Source organism: Passer domesticus, chromosome 5, assembly GCF_036417665.1.
Source record: "Passer domesticus isolate bPasDom1 chromosome 5, bPasDom1.hap1, whole genome shotgun sequence".
NCBI lineage: Eukaryota > Metazoa > Chordata > Aves > Passeriformes > Passeridae > Passer > Passer domesticus.
In genome coordinates this window covers 43,627,179-43,646,763 of record NC_087478.1, presented here as the reverse complement: position 1 = coordinate 43,646,763, position 19,585 = coordinate 43,627,179, and the positions used below count along the sequence as shown (strand labels likewise).

The 19,585-nt window shown below is 37.8% G+C and overlaps 1 protein-coding gene across 4 annotated transcripts in view; it reads left to right on the top strand.

The window, feature by feature from the left end:
* Positions 1 to 124: 124 nt before the first annotated feature.
* CDK17 (cyclin dependent kinase 17) overlaps positions 125 to 19,585 on the top strand; it is a 90,722-nt gene continuing 71,261 nt past the window's right edge. The window contains exon 1 of one of the 4 annotated variants that reach the window (XM_064419787.1): positions 125 to 531. The gene's annotated coding sequence lies outside the window, so the exon portion shown is untranslated. Of the gene's footprint in view, positions 532 to 1,236; positions 1,261 to 19,585 lie in introns of those variants that run through there. The other 3 variants (XM_064419784.1, XM_064419788.1, XM_064419785.1) reach the window with 3 other exon arrangements.

Here is a 19,585-nt window from a genome sequence, read left to right as displayed (position 1 = left end):
CGCAGCCGCCGGCTCAGCCGGGGCCGCCTCGGCCGCCAGGTGTCGCCGGCGCACGGGCGTCCCCGCGGCCCCTCCTGCGCCCGGAGCCGGCGGGGCTGGCTCAGTGCGAGCGGGCGGAGGCGTCAGCCCGCAGCGGGGACGCGCAGCCCAGCCCGGCTCGCCTCGGCTCGCCCCTTCCTCGCACACCCCCGCGGCCCGGCTCGGCTGACGCTCTCGGCACCGCCAGCGGCCGGCCGGGCGGCTCCCGAGCACGGCCTGCGGCCGCTCTCCGCTGGCGGCGGCGGGGAGCCGCGGCGAGGAGAAAGCTGCCGCTGCGGCGGCGGCGGCGGGGGGAGCAGCCATGTTGGAGCGGGGAATAAAGTGACTTTCCTCGGGGAGGGAGCGCGGCCGGCGGTCCGGCGAAGGCTCTCGAGCGGCGAGGGGAGGGGGATTCGGCTCCCGGCGGCCGGATACCGCTCCTAGGCGGAGGAGAAGGGGAAGGAGAAGGGGCAAAGGAACCGCCCCCGGACCCGCGAAGCTCCGGCGCTGCTGGTGAGTTGTGGCTGCTCATTGTCTCCCGGCCCAGGGGTGCGGGTCCGGCTCGCGGCGGGGTGTTGGCTCTCGGCCTGCGGTGCGTGGGACGTCGCGGGGGGTGAGGTGACAGCGCGGCCCCGGAGCAGGGGGGAAGTGATGGTGGTCGTGGGAGAGCGCCCCGCGAGAGGGCCGGGGCTGCCCGCAGAGCCCCGGGCGCGGGGAGCGCCGCTCGGCGCCCCCGGGCAGGGTCGGGCCGGGCTGCGGGGGATTTCCGCTGCCCGGTGGCGGCTGGGAGCGGCTCCGCGGGGCCAGGGGCCAGCTCCGAGAGGCTGAGCCCTCTGCCAGGGGGGCCGAGCGGAGCCGGGCCGCAGGGGTGAGCCGGGGATGGCAGCCCCTGAGCGCTGCCGGATTTTTTGGTGATCCTGCGTTCGTCACCGTCCTTTCCCCGCCGCCTCCTCCTCTTCAAGCGAGGCAGCGTTCTCCTGACAGCTCTTCTGCTCGCAGCCTCCGCACGTATGACACATCGCTCCTATTGCAGGTCTCCCCCCACACGCACACCCAAAATATGTAGGTTTCAGTGCGTGGCATAAGAGTTCTTCTGCTTTGAGTTAGAAGGTGACAGGATACGTGAACATTGTCTGACCCTGAACTTCTGTGAACTCCTCCTTCCCCTTCCTCGCTCAGATATGTAATGGCTTGAGACCAGTGAGAGCAAAATGGTTCTCTCGAAAGGACGGGGAAAACCAGGTGGGATCATGTATATTTTATATTTCTTGCAAATTTATTACGCCCACCCGTGCCAATACCATGTTCATATGAGTGGATTAGCTGTTGCGCTAGAAGAATGCTGACCTTGATCCCCTTTGTCTCCTGCAGCAATTTTGATAGCTGGCTCTAGTTGTTTTAAACTCACTGCTGTCTTTGGCACTTTGCTAATGGTTGTTAACAGTGTTAAGGGTGTTATGAGCAAAACAGGGCTGACTTATAATCCAAACTCAGTCATATAAAAAGCATCTATTTCTTTTTTTCTTTTTTTTTATTTTGGTAAATAATTTTTCTTTTGTAATTTAACAGAAGATCAGTAGCAGCATTCTTGTAGATATCACAGTATAGATACAAGAGCAAGCCTGGCTTGACATTCTTCCATTACTTCTCCCCCCCCACCACTTTTTTATTGTATTAATTGAACTGGAAACTATATCACCAAAGGTCAAATACTGAGAAGAAAACATTTATTAAATTAGACTTATTATCAAAATCAGATTTGTTTTTCATATTAGAATTGGGAAAAAAAGAAGTAGGTGATCTGGTGTCTTATGTGCTTAAGATGTTAAAGAAATTGCCATATTGCTTTGTTATAAGAATTCTGTATATTCACACACAGCTCTTGTTATTTACATCTGCACTTCCGTAAGTGACATGAGAGAGGCTTGTTTTGAATAATTAATGTAGAAGTAACTGATATGAAAACAGAAAATCACATGTTTGAATACATGGTGAAAATTTTCCTTTAAAATTGTTTGTGCTTGAAAGAACAAACTAAATTTAATTCTCCAACATAGATAAACCATTATAATGTTAACTTGGCATTAAAAGCGCCACTTAAATTGGAAAGATGAAAGCTTTTTTTCTTTTGCTGGCGTAATTTAAATACTGCTTTGACAATAATGAGTCTGACTTACAAAAATCTCTAGGAAGGATAACGCAATGAGGTTCATACCTTTTATTTGCATATTGTGCTGTGTAGCTGTGTGTTTACCCAGGATGGAGCTCTACACAAATCATGAGGTGGGTTCTGCCTACATCCGTACTGAAGAGTTTGCAAATTAGAGCCCATGTTGTCTGAAGCAAATTATAGTTTGAATGTGGGGAGTCATTTATTTTGGGCTTGGCCAAGAATGTAGTGCATTAATTGATCTTTTTAATATGTAAAATGCCACTAGCGTGTAGTGAAATACCTAATTTATAATTGCAAATATAATTTGAATTGAGAAACAGATCATGGCTGTATATTTCCCCTGAATGGCTCTGACTTAAATTTCTGCCTAACACTGCAGTGTGTAAATATGGTATAGCTTATGACAGGGATGTTAAGATGCTCAGTCTGCATGCGTTCCTGTTATGATGAGGAGCTCTTACAGTAAAAGGACGCAGAATTTTTTGAATGGCCTAGTAACATACAGATCTTGTAATTTCTTAAATTACTACGTGCTTCTAGGGGAAAAAAAAAGATTGTTATACTCAATAAGTTCTGTCCAGCAGTATGCTTGAGTAATTGCACCTAAAAAGTGCAGTTGGGAAAGGCTTTGTTGAAGTCTGGTTCATTGAACAGTCTGCATTAAAATCTTTCCATGAGTTTGCTCTTGACCCTCTTTTCGTGTTAATTGGAAGCTGTTGATATTTGACGTATAAATAATTTTTTTTATTTTTTTGTCCAAGAAAGCTAATGAGCTGTATTTTAAAAAGTTGTATATATTAGTTGTGTATTTATTGAATGCATTATATGTTATAATGTGAAAATGGACAAGATAATGTGTAAAAATCAAGCTCAATTATTATAAAGCTTTTCTAGCATAAACTCACTAAATGTGGCTTACAGTTTTCATGATATCTTAACTTTTTAGCTGCATGCTTTCTAATGCTTACTCTTTTTTATTTCTGCAGCAAGCCTTGAATAATTATTGAGGCAGCTGGACACCACTGTAATCATAGCAGTTCAGAATTTTATATAATACTCTACAACTTTATCATGTAAAAATGCTTTTAAAATGCCAAGTGTTTATATGACAGTTATGGTTCACATCTAAAGAACAAACTAAACCATTGTATTGTTGGCCATCACTGCCTTATTTTGTAATGCATGTAATTACACCAATGGCTTTTGCCTTCTTAGTCTAAGAACTGAGATCTGGGGGTTTTTTTGGTACCTGTTCACATACTGATGTAGCAACTTGGATGATAGAGGTAAAAGTATTTTCTGTTTACTTATTTTAATCATTAGACAACAATTTGCTTGTTATAATAAGTCTAGGCCTAGGGGCCTTCTGAAACTTTCTGAGTATTTTATATCCTGATATTTATTCCTTTTGGGCCCTGATAATGTTTTTCCCTATGAAACAGGGCTTTCTCCAGGAACACCCACCAGTGGTGTGAGATGATATTTTTTTCCTGTGTATTTTATGAAGAGTCATGATGCACTTTTGACAGCTTTTATCTGATAAAGAGTGAAAGTTAATGCTTGTTTGGATATATGACTTTTTATAATTCTGTATTGAATACAAATTCATGGATACTCATTCTTTACTAACTCAATGGATTGGCAGTTCTTCCAGAGTTGTTGGTTTCCTGAACTTCTTTGAGCAGTGATGTCAACTGTCAAGAGTTTAGTAGAACTGGCTAGTTAGAACATGTACCAACAGCAGTTTAAACCACTGATAGTCATGAGGAATAATCAAGACCTGTGCTTGAGCTGATTTGCCAACTTGGAGCACAAGAACATTGGGAAAGGAAAAGGAAAGAGTTCTTATAGTTCTGTGATCGTGTAATATAGAAAACAATGAACATAATAAGTGCATGAATCAGGTAATTTGTGTTGAATCAGCTTTTGATACATCAGTCCTTGGATAGTAAGGCTTTAGCCACATCCTTGGAGACCATTCTAGCCTGTACCTGGCTGTGTTATAAAATACCAAAGACACATTGATACTGGAAATTGTTGTAACCATGCTTTACGGGATATTTGGGCTTTTGTGGTGTAGTGCTTGCTTTTAAAGGATTAGAAATGTCATTCACTAGGGACCATCAGTTTATCACGGGTGCTGTGCCTGAGCACGGATGGCGGAAGAAAAAGAAATGTGATAAAGTAGCATTTGTCAATGCATCAGTAGAAGAAACAGCTGTTGAGTCACATTTTAATTTTTCATATAGTAAGACAGAATTGGGCAAAATGATTTTAAGAAGACTGAAAAATACCAACTTCATAACATATTTAACTAAATGCTGAAAGGCTTCTCTGAATTTCAGGACAATTTTCCGCTTGCTTCTTTCAATAATACATTGAAAATGCAGTAAGCTGAAGGGCAGTTGTATCTTATGTTTTGATTATGACCTTTTTGTTTTCTTTTTTTAATTTATAATCTCTGGAACAACTAGTTTTGCATATATTATGATGATCAGGGCTGTGTTATTATACCAGAACAAAGAAATGACGTGTCTTTCAGTTGCACTCCTAGCTACAGTTCTTGCCTATCTTTGATTTTAGGTTGAACTTCGTAGACATTTTGCGTAAGTAAATGTTACTTTGTGCCCTCTAATCATATTTCATTTAATTATTATCTGTACCTCGTAATTGTACTCCCTTCTCTGACTGCTGCTGTTTTTAAAGGTTTGGTGGAGTTTCACAACAGTCTCTGATTTTTAACATCTGCATTTTGTCAGCTTCAGTAAGGACAGTTGGAAGTATTCGGGACTTTCAGTTTGTGTTGAAGTTGTCAGAATCATGACATTCTCTTCTTTGCTTGGTTGATTAGAGCATTTTGCAGGCATGTAGCTGTACTGAGACAGTAATATCATAGTCAACTGTCATAACCTGTGTAGTCTTTCAGAAATGTCTTTTCTCAAATATTTCTGCTTCCTGTTGTCTTACGATATGGAAGTGTCTTTGGATGTTCAGGTATGTGCAAGGTGTCTTTATACAGCAGTCATTGAAGTTAACATTTTGTGAGGTTTGCAGTTACTTGGTGTTCACTGAAATATGTATCTTTGCAAAATATGGATTACTAAGAATTATCACAGGGGATATTAGTCATCAGCAAAACCATTGTATTTGGGAGAAAACTGTTTGGATTAAAAAATTACGGTCTATAGGCTAGTTTACAAAAAGTGTAAAGAAGCCAGTTTACAAAAATAAGTGGCTTAATTGATCTCAGTGTCAAGAAATTGACACTGAGATCAATTAATATGATTGATAAGCAAGGCCAAAGTCTGTGATGAGGAAAGCCAGTGCTGTCACCAACTATTACAATTAGGTGTATTTGAGGATGAAATTGTATTCTAAGAGAGCTATTAGCCAGTTAGAAAAGCTGAAGAAAACGTAAGCATTTGATATTCTTAGAATAAGTTGATGTTCGTTAAGTACTGCTATATTCATAAGTAAACCAGCTGATAGTCGTATGTGGTTCTCTGAGACATTTCCTAAGAGAACTTGAAGGTGTTGAATAGCTGGCACTGAAGTTGTGAGGTAGGGGTTGTACAAATTGGTAGGGCATTTTCTGGAGTGGAAATGCTGGTCATATCTCTCAGTATGTCTCAGAACACTGAGAAATTATGTGATTTTAGCACAACTAAGATTTCTTTCAGTGGTTTTAGGAACTAGATCTATGCGTAGTAATGGATATTGGTAGAGCAGGAGGTTAAGCAAAGAAAACAACTGTTGCTCAGCATATATTTATAGAGGACCAATCTTGTGAAACTAACGTCTGGTTCTCTTGATAAGATTAAATATTTCACGTGGTATGTTGTTGATATTGCAGACAGGCGTCACTGAAACTTTTTACTTGGCTCTTACGTGGCATTTTGATTATGGAACTAAAATGATAGATCAAGTGACAGTATATGAAATGGTTTAAAACCCAGTGGATAATGTGAATCAAGTGGTTGCCTATAAATAGTTGCAGTTACGTAACTGTCTGTGATGAGGGCTCCTCATCATCAAAGTGTCAAAGTACGTTGGTGAAGAAGCCCTGGGAAAGCTGCTCAGTGTCAGCTGTTGGGCATTGCCACTAATAAAGTGAAAGTTGTGAAAATTGCCCATAATTTCTGTAGCTCCAGAAGACTGGGAAAACAATAGATACTGAAGAATGGGTCATTAGGGCAGGATGGATGCTTGGAAAAGTGGCAGCTTCCTGTTTGTTTACTTTATATGGTATTTTATATCAGTCTTTAGAAGATTGAATAAGTGTATTAACTTTTAAAATAAAATAGTTATGTTTGATAACTAGATTTAATATATGCAGCTATTAATATTAGCTTTTGGTTTGGGTATTTTTTCTGTAAAGGTTTGGAATAGTTCCTCACGTATAATACAAAACAGATATTAAGGGTTGATCTGCATTCAGTGTGTGGGTTTTAGGGAGAGCTTCTATTTTGAAAATATAGTAATCAATATAATTAGTAGTACACAGGAGGAAGAAAAACAGTTATGAAATAATAGATTACATGTTATATTTCCATCAGTTTTCTGTATGTCTTGAAATGAAGTTGAGTTTCTCAGTGTATCTTTCATAAATATTCTCTGTAGGCCAAAAAAGATGTGGCTGTATATAATTTAACTGGGGAAAATAAAAAGGCATTTTTTTGGTGTGTCATTGGTTTATTGCCAGTGCATCTTCCTCTGTCCTTTCTCTTTGTCGAGATCTGGTTGTTATAAACAGCGGTAGAGTTACCTACGTGTGCAGGGGGCTTGTTGCCTGCTTAGCTGCTGTTTAGTCTTAAAGCTGTCTCATAAATATTGTACTAAATGGTTCGAGCATCTGCTTGTAAAGCATGGGTCTATTTCATAATTCACCTTATTTATGTTTGCTGTGAAACCCAAATATAAAACTGAAGACTTCCAATATGACTACGAGCGACAAAGCCTGGGCTGCTGCTGCCCATTAATTAACTTATTTGCTCCACAGAAGAGTTCAACCTGGCATAACTCTGGCACTCTCACTCAGAGCTGCAGTGATTTTCCTCTTTGCTGGCTGCTGCTCTCATCCCCACATTCCTTCCTTTGTACCAGTAGCTGTCTTGTGACTCTGTCAGGGAGCCCGTGCAGGTTACCTTGTGTGTTTGGCTTCAACGGTACTTTCATGTTTACAGGTAAATAATAGTCACTTTCTGCAGCATCGATGGAAAAACAGCAGTTTGTCATTATTTATTTTTTTAAATATCCTGAGCAGATGGGAGGGGAAACTTCCTGTGTACAGAGAGGAAAGGAGGTGCTCAGCTGCTAAATATATCAATCATATATGCTGCATTAAAGTCTTTTAAAAATCATGTTTAAAACAGCAGCTCAGAAACTTACTTTGGTACTGAGTAAGAAGGCACAATTACTGATATATCTTATAAAATAAATTATTTTTTTTTAGTATGAGTACATGTTTGAGGTGAGAGTTATGAAATTAAATAGGATTTTTGGTGTAGAAATCATTAATGTTGGATGAAAGACATCTAAGGAAACTAAAAATTACTTTTTTTTCTTGCAAATAATATTTAAAAACAGAACTAAATAAGCTGAAAATGAACTACGGTAGGAGTTTGAAAATACTTGGAAGATGCAACAAAAAAAAATACTTAACTATAGTATTCATATTTTAAAATGGGCCTAGAGTAAAGTTGTGCAGCGTTCTTGTTTTGTTTCTGAAGGTTTGAACCTCGGGAGAGATGAGATCCTTGGCATCACTGAAGCCACAGTTTGGATTTAAATCACTGAAATTTATAGTGAAATTTATAGACACAGTGGTCTTGAGGATAATGACCTGTATAATACTCAGTAAAGCAATTTTAGAGGCAGTTCCAAAAATGTGAGATTTTCCATAATGTTTCATTACCTTTGTAAATGTGATTCAGTAGGTTATGGCAAAGAAGAAAAATATTTTGAAGCTTATGCTATTTACCTTCAGGATTAAACAAGATAAACAGCTTAACAGTGTTCCCATTTGCACAAGTCACAGTATTTTTAAACCCGCTGCTTGTAATTCTGGGTTGTTTATCAGGGAATACAGTTAACCTAAATGTCTTTTGGAGGCTTGTTTCTGCTACATCTCAGTATAATTCTGAAAATCAAAAATGTTTGATCCATAAGCCAAAAAATAGCTTTAAAATGTATTTAGTCAGAAGGTGGCCTTTGGTTATTAAGCATAGTCTTTTTGGTTTTTTTTCCTCTTGTGGGCTGCACAGGAGAAACGACATAATGGTGTATCGTAATTAGTTTCTTCAGTAATATGCCTTTCTTCTTGAATTATGCAATTTTAGTATTTTAGAAGCAATATGAAGCAGATTATGAGTTCTGAAGATATGGATTTGATATGCTTTGGTAGTCAGCTTAGTTACTAATACTTAGGATTTTAAAATGTGCTTGAGTATGGTTTGTGTATAAAATACAAAGTGTTCGGTGCTGTTAATTAAGTGTTCTGAACATGCTTTCTTTAAAAGGGACTTTTTTTTTTGTTAATTGTTCCTGGTGGTCTTACATAATAAGTTTTGGCTTCCTGGTAATTGTGACTATTTCTGGTAGTGGAAGAGGTAGACATTAGTTGAAGAATTTGAGTCATTAGTTGGTTGTCACTGTTAAAAGTTAATTTGGGCATGAATGGATAGCTAGTGATGATTTTCACCTCTAGCTGCATCTTAATAAAATACATATATTCTTCTTAATCATCTGTTTCTAGTAGTGGGTAGATAAAGCCTGCCTTTTTTTCAGTAAATAAATTATTCACATCTAAAATATGAATTATGCCAGATTGACTGATTTGCATTGTGACTTCTTTTTAAATGTGTATCTCTGTAGCCAGTAGAGAGAAATAGGCTCAGAGGGTAATCCAAAGATTTTAATGCAGAGCCACCTCTCTTTCCACATTTACCTTAGAGGGAGCCCATGAGAACCATTGGTTTTGTATTACATCACTACAGTTTGAGTTGAATTAAGCACTTATTTCCAAATCGTTTTTGTTGCATCAGTGAACTGAAGAGGTTTTCACACCTGTCTGCATTACAAAGTTGATGGTGAAGAAGGAAGAGAGAGACTGGCTGGGGGATGGAGCGAAGCATTTTCTTACTGGTGGGAAACTGTAAGATGTCTCCAGCACTGGTATGAGCTCTTAAGTGCTTCAGGTACCTAAAGATGATCAGTGTCAACTCCCACCCCCTTCCTCCTCCCCCACTTAGGCATTTAGGTCTTTCACTATGTAAGCAATAAAACATGCAGATTTTTCTTTATTCATCACTCCTGCTGGCAAGTGTTTAGCATTTTAAAATTCTAGTCATGTGAGTATAGTGATAGTATATTTTAATATTGAAATAGGTTCCTGAATGAACTGTGTTCATGCTATGTCTTCTGGCAATTACAGAAACTAGGATTGCAAGGAGACATAAAAATGATCTGGTTTTTTGTAGTAGGAGAACCTTATTCTTAGAATATGTGTGCTCTGTGATAAAGTAAGACCAGTGAAGATTTGAGCATATCTTACACCTGCAGTTGATGTACATTCTTGACTTTTAAATACTATACTGTATTAAGTTAATGGTAAATTTCCATCTTTACATTATTGGATTGTCATGTCTGCTTTTTGCTTACTGGAATTGTATCTTAGTTGAGAGTTTGTTGTTTGTTTTGTGTTTTACTTGAAAGATAGGATGTGAAATTTTCTTCTAGTTAAATTTTGAGAATGATTTCCTTGGATTGGTTGACATTATTTGCCAAGTTCTATGCTAGTTTAGCTAACTTGTTGAAGATATTTTAAAGTGTTGACTGTAATAGGTTTTGTGTAGTGACATTAGTCAGTTCTCATGAAAAGTAATACATCACTTGCAAAAAAAAATACGTAGGGATGGGTTATGTCAATTTTTTGTTGTTTTATTTGAGGCTTCTTTAAGATACAGATCTTAAGCGTATAGGTGCTGAGAATGCTTTGGAAATCAGCCTTAGTGGAGTTGTCTGCAGAGACCTGTCAATAGAAATAATACCCTGACAGTGTCTGAAAACCTAGTAGCATAGATTTTAGGAAATATTTCTGAGAAGAAACTACAGGAGAAGCAAAGACAGTGTATGTATAGAATGCTGCTAAGCCACCTTTATACTAACAGAATGGCCTAGTTTTTCCTGTTTCTATGGTTAGATGTTATCTTGCTCTCAGTCTGTTTATACCAATGTAAATGAATCTAACCTGGATTATTTCATCTACATTAATGCTTTGTCTCAGTGTAGTTAATTGCATGGGGCCTCTTCAGTCATATCTCATACAGAATGAACATAATATATAACCTCACTGTTTCCAGCCTGATCTAAAACACAGACTTGGAAAACAGCCCCGTTAACTGTCTTATATAGGGAATGTTTCCTCTTAGCTACATTTGATATGCAAGGCTTCCAATAGTAGGCTGTTAAACACCCCCCCCCCCCACAAAGGTCTTTGTCACTGAAGGAGGAAAAAAGCCTGAAACGTCTGATAAAGCACAGGAAGCAAAATTGTTGACAGAGAAAATTCCTTTTTAGTATAGTCATTTTTATGAGAAGTGCCACTCCCCAAAGGTAATATATTTAACTGTTAGTGAATCCTCATGACATAAGAGATTTTTTTTTTCTCTTATAATCAAAGGTTTGAAAGGGATTAAGAAAACTACGTGGGTTAATTTTCTTCCAAATTTTTTGTGATGTTTGGCTCTGTTACTTGTGCTATGTTCTAGACTATAAATGTTTTCCTCTCTGTGATCATAAGAGGCTTTGGAAAAATAACATGTTCTGTTTTGTGCAGAAGTGGGAGACATTTGTGATGGTCTTCTCATTTAACTCCTGTCAAAGCTCCTTCTACAGTGTGCACAAGCCTTGCTTTTTCTGCTAGGTAGTAATATTCCAGTTGAATTGACTTATCATGGTTCTGTATCAGAAAGTCTAGGAAGCTTTTTGATTAAGTAGTCTGAAATATAGACAAGTTGCACTGTTTTACAGCATAGAGATGCATTTTTAATAATATCCCTTTGCCCGCTTCGGATGAGTAGCTCTGTTGTATTTCTGAACCAAACTTTAGGGTTAGCAGTGGTTTTGTTGGGTAGCAGAGGGGACAGGTGTCAGAAATGGGGGAAGGAGTGCTTAACCAGGACCAAAAGAGAGCTTTTCAGGTCATGATGTTCCATGCACTCATCCAGAATCAGATATTATTGGAGTGTGTTCACCCAGGTTTTCCGTATTCTTTTCTGGGTTTTGATACATATGTTGCACAGAAATTTATTTACTTAAATAAATCCATGAAATTAGCCATATGAATTTGTACTGTTATAATAAAGATGGAAACTTGTACCTTCTGATCAGGGGAAAGCTATGTGTGGAAACAGTACAAGATTGTACTGCACAATTACTTAATTCCGTGTCATTTGGAAGTGCTACTTAGGGGCAGTCTATCTATTACATTGAAGGGGGTTTTATCTTGAATTTTGTTTTTTAAATGGTGTTCTATCTAAATGTTAATTTCAAACAAGTAAAAGAGGAACTATTATGTATATTAAATGTTAATTAAATTAATAGAATAGAGAAAGGCAGATGAATAAAAAGACATTCTGACCTTGTAGAAATAGAAAGTATTTAACATTATAGTAGGCATTAGTAGGCCTTTCACGTAAGGAGGCTGAAAGTAACTCCAGTAAATGTGGATTTTGGACTATTGAAAATCCTATTTGTGATGTATTTGGAAGTGTTCTTACTTGAAAGGTACAATGAAAGTTTCAGGTATTTTCTTAGTGAAACTTTTGTGCATATTGAGAGGAGATTTAAAATTGCAATTTTATGCCTTGGTGAAATTTTTATATAGCAAATGAGATGTAAAGAAAGGCAACCACAAATTCTTCACACATGCAAGAGCATGTTCTGTCAGCAGTTTCTGCAGTTACTTTTGTTGCACACTTCATGATTAGTTAATGTGTGTTGGGCATGTTATAAATGCATGTCTGGCATATCAGAATATGATTTATACTGTGTAAATCATAAATACTTCATTCAGTATTTTTGGTGCTCATTACCCAGAATTGTCTTGCAGCACTTGAGAGAGTAAATGAATTCTCCTAAGGCCTAAATGCTGTCATCAGCTATATCTCCATGTTTACATTCTCAGCTGCATGGGCCACTTTTTGAAATTACCTGCTGTGGGAATAAAGAATATTAAAGTCTTTTGCATGCTAAAGTTGAAGTTTAATACAAGCACTAAATAAATTTAAAATATTGTTCTTTTCAGAAAGAAACTGATGTCTCAAATTTAGATATCCAGTCACAAAACAGCAGGATTAACCATCTAGTTGAGTTAAAGAGAAAGTTGCTTTTAAACAGCTTTTGGTCATAATTCAAAATTAATTCTTTATTTTAAAGGGGGAAGTGAACTTTCTTTGTATGAAATGGTGAACAATGCTAAAATTAACGTCATCTGTACCATGTGATGTACTGTTTAACAAAATGCTGCACCTTAATTTAGTATCATTTAAGAGAATAGCAATATCTTATAGGTGTTTTTATTTATACAGTCAGATCAACATAAATAATCTGAATTAAAATCCAAGTTTGAGTCTTTTTCACAAAAGGTCGTGTCTCTCCAGGAGTACAGGTATTTGGGAGTGGTATTCCTGTCCTGGAGGGTATGCGACTGACTGGGTCAGGGCATGGTGGGGACCAGGCTCTTTATAGCCTGGCTGTGCCATGGAATGTGATGTGGCCACCATGGCTTCCCTTCTGAAATCTCATTTAACTCTCAAATAACTCATAACATGAGTTATTTGCTGCAAAGCTCTTTCCTATATATGCTCATTGACTTAAGCACTAATGTGTCAGACTGCCGTTCATCACACCTATACATTCCAAAAATGGCACGTTTTCAATTTGTCCTCCCAGATGCTCTGCAAAGCGCATGTAGTATTCTACAAAACAAAGGGAAATCCTGAGGTCTTTTAGGTGACTTGGTGATTAAATTAGGTAATTCTCACAGAGGATACTTTGGTCATAAATGAAGTGAAAACCTGTTCATTACAAGCCTTATTAATAAGAAACATTTATTCTACCTTTACACCTCATGCATAATCTCATCTTATTTAATAAATGTCAGCTAGCATAATACATAATTAAACTGTTTTGAACCATTTCTCAATTATCATAATAAATTGTGAAATAAAGTGTGTCAATACTTTAAGTCCTATCCAAAAAAGCTGGGGTTTGGGCCTATTGTGCTGTCTTAAGGAAATGCATTCAAGGAGAATTGTTGCTCCTTGTTTTACAAACAAAGTAAAACATGAATTGAGCAAGAAATTAAGCTTCAGAGGTGTATTGAGCTGTAGATAGAGTAATACTGGTTTGATAGTAGCAAACTGTGATCCTTATTCTTGCTTTTGTTTTATTGTGAAGTACAAAGGGTTCAGCATGGTATTTACAACTGGATTTGTCTGTTACACCTGAGAATGGAAAGTTTTGCTTTAGGTGTCTTCTAGTGTCTGTGACAGGCAGTGTCTGTTTCAATTCTTTGCCACCCCTTCACTGTAAAGAAAATATAGTAATGTTTATTTCAAAGGGTTGATAAAAGCTATTTCAAGTGTTTATAAATCCTGATGTTTGGCTTACAAAATTTTCTTGCTCTCTGCATATGCCAGCTGCAGCAGTATGCCACACATGTAGCTTAGTTTATTAATCTTTGGATTCAGGGTTTTTATCTCAAAAGTCTTCTACCAAATGAAGGTTTACTACTGCATTTTGGTATTTTACATCATCTTTCTGGGGCACTCATGAGCCTTTATACGGTTAATTTTCTTTATATTGGAATTTCTAATCAAGTAAAAGTATTTCCTGCTTGACTTTTGTGCTTGTTTATAACTCTGTCATATTTCAGTAGTAAGCAAGAGCTAGTCTAGTGTGGAAATAAGCAATATGTGGAAATAAGCAATATGTTTGTGTTACTCTTGTAATAGATTTCCACATCATGTAGACAGTATGTGTAGCATAAATAGGCTTAAAGAGAGTTGGTCCCAACTTTACTTTGTAAATTAGATCTGAATATTTAAAATTCAAATTTGATGATAAATACATATTTCAAAAGCAAATCAATGGTCCTTGTGTTAACCCTGTAGAGGGGAGATTCTTTGATAGAATTATAGAGTTTTTCATTTTAAAGTCTGGTTAGAGTGATAAAGAAGTGTGGAAGGTGGATGTGGGGGAAAGGGCAGCTCATATAGATCAGTCAGTCTTATTCCTAGGGCATCGTGGCTCTGTGTGTGGCACTGACATTCAGCTTGTGAACTCTGCTGGGTTTTTTTCTGCTGATATTTAATTTGAGACAAGTAGCTACTTTCAATTTTTTGTTAAATCCAAAGCTTAAAGCTTTTTCTAGCAGGTTAATAGGTAATTGTATGTTTAGTTACTTTACTTCGGAAGTTAACTATGTGACTTTGTTAATTGTTCCTTGTTGAAGGGGGAGGTTGCTCTTCAGACATAGCTTTATCAGCTCCAATATCGATGTATCTGCATGAGTGCTGTCTTCTACACGCACCTGAGATCTGCAAGCTGCATGTTGTTAGGTTTGCAGGTTCAGTCATTTTTAAGTCTCTCATACTTAATGAAGTTCTTCGAGCTTGTTACAGGTACAGATTAATTCTCAGGAAGGTAATCAATTTATACCTACAGAATTTGTTATATATGGGAGTCATACTGTCTTTGTTATAAGGACCTGATTAAAGTTCATGGAAGCATATAATGGGGAATTGGGTGGTGGGAAAAAGGTCCCTCTATGCTTGCTTTGTTTCGGATTTACTTTGGTAATGTTTGACTGTCTTTGCTTTTATGCTGTCAAAATGTCATTATTTGGATCTTTTCCAATGTTTTTATTCAAGTGATAGGAAACAGAAGGGAAGGAACTAATTGGGATGAGTCTAGGAAACATGCTCTGAATACACGTACAGCATGTGTGCTTTCTTATCCAGATTTCCAGCATGTGAGGTGTGAGATGTCTGATGGTAGAGGCATTATGGGGAGTCCACAATGTATTTTCATCCCTACTGCCACTAAAGCAAAGAGTGTGTATTTCTCCTTGGTGAGGTTCTCTCAAATTCTTGCTTTATGAAGAAGATCTTGTCTTGTTAGTTCATGAGTAATGGCTGCATCCTACTATCTCTTTTGTCAGCAGAGGGTAGGATTTCCTCCTACACACAGGGAAAAAAGAGAAAATTAGAAAGTGATAGAAGCTAAAATCAAAGTAAATGTGAGAACAAATAGGCCAGATTAATCACTGATTCTGGAAGACAGCAGTTCTTTCTTTAGGTGAGAAAATCACTCTCTTCTTGGTAGTGCTATCTTCAGGGGGCCAGGCAAACATCTGTGTTGCTGGGCAGAAGGTATGTGCATGTATTGATGTTACACATTTGATTAAGGCAGAATGGAAAACTACCTGCAGTTCTGAAGCACCTGATACCTTGGTTGCTTCATTGCAAGAGGTTAAGGCACTTAAAAACTGAGTAAAATCCTAAACTTTGAAAGCTTATCATTCTATTTGTGCCTCAGCATAATTGTGAGGGCAGTATAGGTGGTAACAGTTTAAACAAAAGCATGGAGGGAAATAATTTGTGGTGATTGTATATATTTTTCATTGTTTTCTGTGTACTGCAGTCACTGCAGCAGTGATACCTGAGCTGGCATGGAGTAATTGGTATGCACATTGCTACTGGCAGAAGCCTTTCATTGGAAGTGGTTGCAGAAAATGTTACAAAACTTTCTGTGAAGTCTTTCTCACAAGCTGTCTCCCTCCATGACTTGAAGTTTTTTTATTCCCTGCCAGTTAAAAACCTTCAACTTTTCAATGTTCCATTTAACTTCAACATTTTGAGACTGGAGTCAATGGTTTTTTTCAACAATTAATCTGTTTCATGATCTGTGACAGCAAATGGTCAGTGAATGTTTATTTCCCCCTCACCCCAGCAATTTGTTATACGATTTGAAATACAGTCTAAATACACACAGTAAATATAGTCCGTGTCACACTGAAGTTGTTTGCTGAGGCTGTGCAAAACAAGGGCTTTGTTTTAAAACTGTGTATTTTGTTAGATTGTCATCACCTGCTATCATGTTACAAGTTTTCAAATCTAAAATGAAAGTATTCCACTGTCAGTCCTAAATTATGCCGTATCAAAATGTTATATGGGGAGAAATATTGGCCAATCCTTTTGATACACCTTTCTCTCCACTGTTGTTACACTGGTAGGGCTTTTTTCTTATGGGGGCAGACAGCTTAAAACATCCTTGTTAGGGAAGTGTATGAGCTTAAGTGGTCACGATCTCCATTTGAATCATTGCTAAGAGTTATGTTAGAAAACAGTGTGGCATTGCTGGCACTTTATTCTACTGAATGAGAAAATTACTTACAACTTCTTGCCTGTAAACCAACCTTTTTTTTATTGTCTTCCCCCTCCTCCCTAGTCTGGAAAGCCAAGTAATTGGTTTTCAGGAAGCCACTTCTGCGTTTTTCTTCTTTATTTATTTGTTAGTTTGTTATTTTGTTTTTCTCTAGACAACAGTGTCAACAAGCATAATGAGTTTTAGCTCTAGTTGACTTTGATATGGGCAGTCTAATGGCAAGATTTATATATAAGTTTATATAGAAAAGACAATACCAAAAATAGAGAGGGAAGAAAAAGTAGTCCTTTTTGTCTTGTTTTTTTTTTGGGTGTTTTTTTGTTTGTTTGTTTTTTGGGGTTTTTTGTTGTTGTTTTTTGGTTTTTTTTGTTTTTTTTTTTGTATTTATTTAGATTCAGAAAACTCATATTTTTAAGGTTAAGGTGAAATATTAACACATTTCTGTTGATTTTCCAGTCTAGGTGATAATTATTGATTCCTGGGAATGAGGACTTGGGCTGAACATTTTGTTAGCTGATAAATTGATTAAATATTTCAGATTTGCTAAGTTACAATTTGTTAGATTTGCAAGTTACATATTTTCACCAGAAAAACTAAATCAAATGTGATCTCTGTTTTTCAAAATAATTTGATTGTGTAGATCTTTGCTAGGATCTCTGTTAATTTCTTCAGCTCTTCTTTACAATAACTTACCTAACTCAAGTTTGGGAACTTCAGAAAAATGATATGATTTCTTACATGCTTCCTATGTATCATAAAAAGGGTAAGATTTCCTACGTAATTCGCTTAGCATCTCTCAATGTTAAAAATAGATCTGTGAAATTCTTCCCATTTTTTGGCAAGTTTTCATTTGTAATTGTGCTATTTTGGTTACTTGTATTTCTAATAAAAATTTATAGCTGATATTTAAGCAAACTAGGCTAGCATGAAAGTGGGAATTTTTAAAATCAAAGCTAAAAGTGGGAAAAAAGGCTAAAAATATTTGTCAAGATTTAAGCAGTAAAGAGAGAGTAGTCAATTTCTGATGCTTTTGGTAAGAGCCTGTCACAGAGTAGCGTTTTCTTATTTTTATTTCAAATCTTCATAGTAGCTTTGCTTGTTTGACTACATCTATTTCTTTATATCCATAATGGTTACCGTCCATGGTTCAGGAGAACTTAATCCCTCGCCTATCTGGTGCAATCAGAAATAAGCTTTGACACACAAGGAAGAGTAAGCTAAACAGCAGAAATGCATATTAAAGTACTCTTACATAAGGAGGGTATTTTTAAATGATGCTGGCTTAGTGGTGTGGATTTTGTAAAGGCACTCATGGTACTGTAAACACATGCAGTTAAAAAACAAGACTATCTGAAGCATGAGAATTTTTCTGTAGAGATCATGAAGGGCTGAGAGACTAAATCCATTGTCAATCTTCTTCCTCATTTTACTTGAAAGGTTGGAGGGTTATTCACTGGGGTTTTTTGTTGTAGTTTTTACTTCACAGGCACATTCAACTTGCACGCAAGTTTCAAGAGCCTTCACAATTTCCTTTTTTTGATGCTTTTATTAAATTTTTTTTAAAAAGGAGAGAAAAAGATGAAGACACAAAACAACTTCGCTACCTCTAAGGCATACTCAAGATTCTGAAAATATTCTTCTGAGTGGTGTCCATCATAATGGAATCCAGATCAGACTAGCAGCACCTGTAAAATGCATTTGCTTTTTTCCTTTGTTATAACAGCAAGATGTGAACTTCAGCTGTGTCCTTAGGCTGCATCCAAAGGAGTGTGGCCAGCAGGACAAGGAAGGGGATTCTGCCTCTGCTGTGCTCTGGTGAGACTTCCCCTGCAGAGCTGCATCCAGCTCTGGGGTCCCAGCACAGGAAGAACGTGGAGCTGTTGGAACAAATCCAGAGTCCAGGTCACCAAGGTGATCAGAGGGATGAGGCAGCTGTCCTGTGAGGAAAGGCTGAGAGAATTGGGATTATTCAGCCTGGAAAAGAGGTTCTAAGGTGACCTGATTGCAGCCTTCCAGTACCTGAAGGGAGACATCAACAAAGATGGAGAGGTGTTTCCAAGGGCATGTAGTGACAGGTCAAGGGGGAATGGATTAAAATTGATAATAGTTTTAGATGAGATATCAGGATGAAATGCTTTACTGTGGGGATAGTGAGGTACTGGAACAGGTTGCCTAGAGCAGCTGTGAATGCCCCATTCCCCATCAAAGTCAGGCTGGATGGGGCTTTGAGCAGCCTAGTCTAGTGAAAGGTATCCCTTCTTATGGCAGAGGAGTTGGAACTAGATAATTTTTAAGGTCTCTTCCAATCCAAACAATTGTAAGATTCATAGAATCATAAATTGCCTGTTCTGTAATTCTAAATATGGCTTTAATATTTGTTGATCCTATTAAAAAGATAAAATAATCATAGATGAGGTAATGGGGGGAAAGATGGTAAAATTGGATTCTAAAAGAACATTCATATTTTATGCTTTGATGTTGGACAAGTAGCTGAATTTGTAGCTAGGTAAGCAATCCTGAAAATTGTCAGGAAAAATGAGTATGTTTTTTGTAGTGTTGACTTGTTGACCACTTTATACTGTTCTTTGTTTGATTTTGGTCTATAACTATTTTATGTGTTTCCTGTTGCAGTTCCTGGAAAACTTTGATCCTAGCATTGAATCCAAATTTGTTTACTGGATGACTTAAATGATCCCTACAGGGAACTGAGGATTGATACATACATTTATCCAGAGCAAATCCTTCTTTGAAGATTAGTTTATGGATACATTGTTCACATTATTTTCTTTCCAGAAGTACTGGTTTTGATGGCATACTTTTCAACAGTGGGCATCTAACTACAGTGAAGTTACAATTTTTTTCATACTAGTATTTTTCTTGTTAAATTTATCCATTTGTGGCAAAATGGTGTGACTGTCGATTTCCAGGGATCAAGTAGTTGGT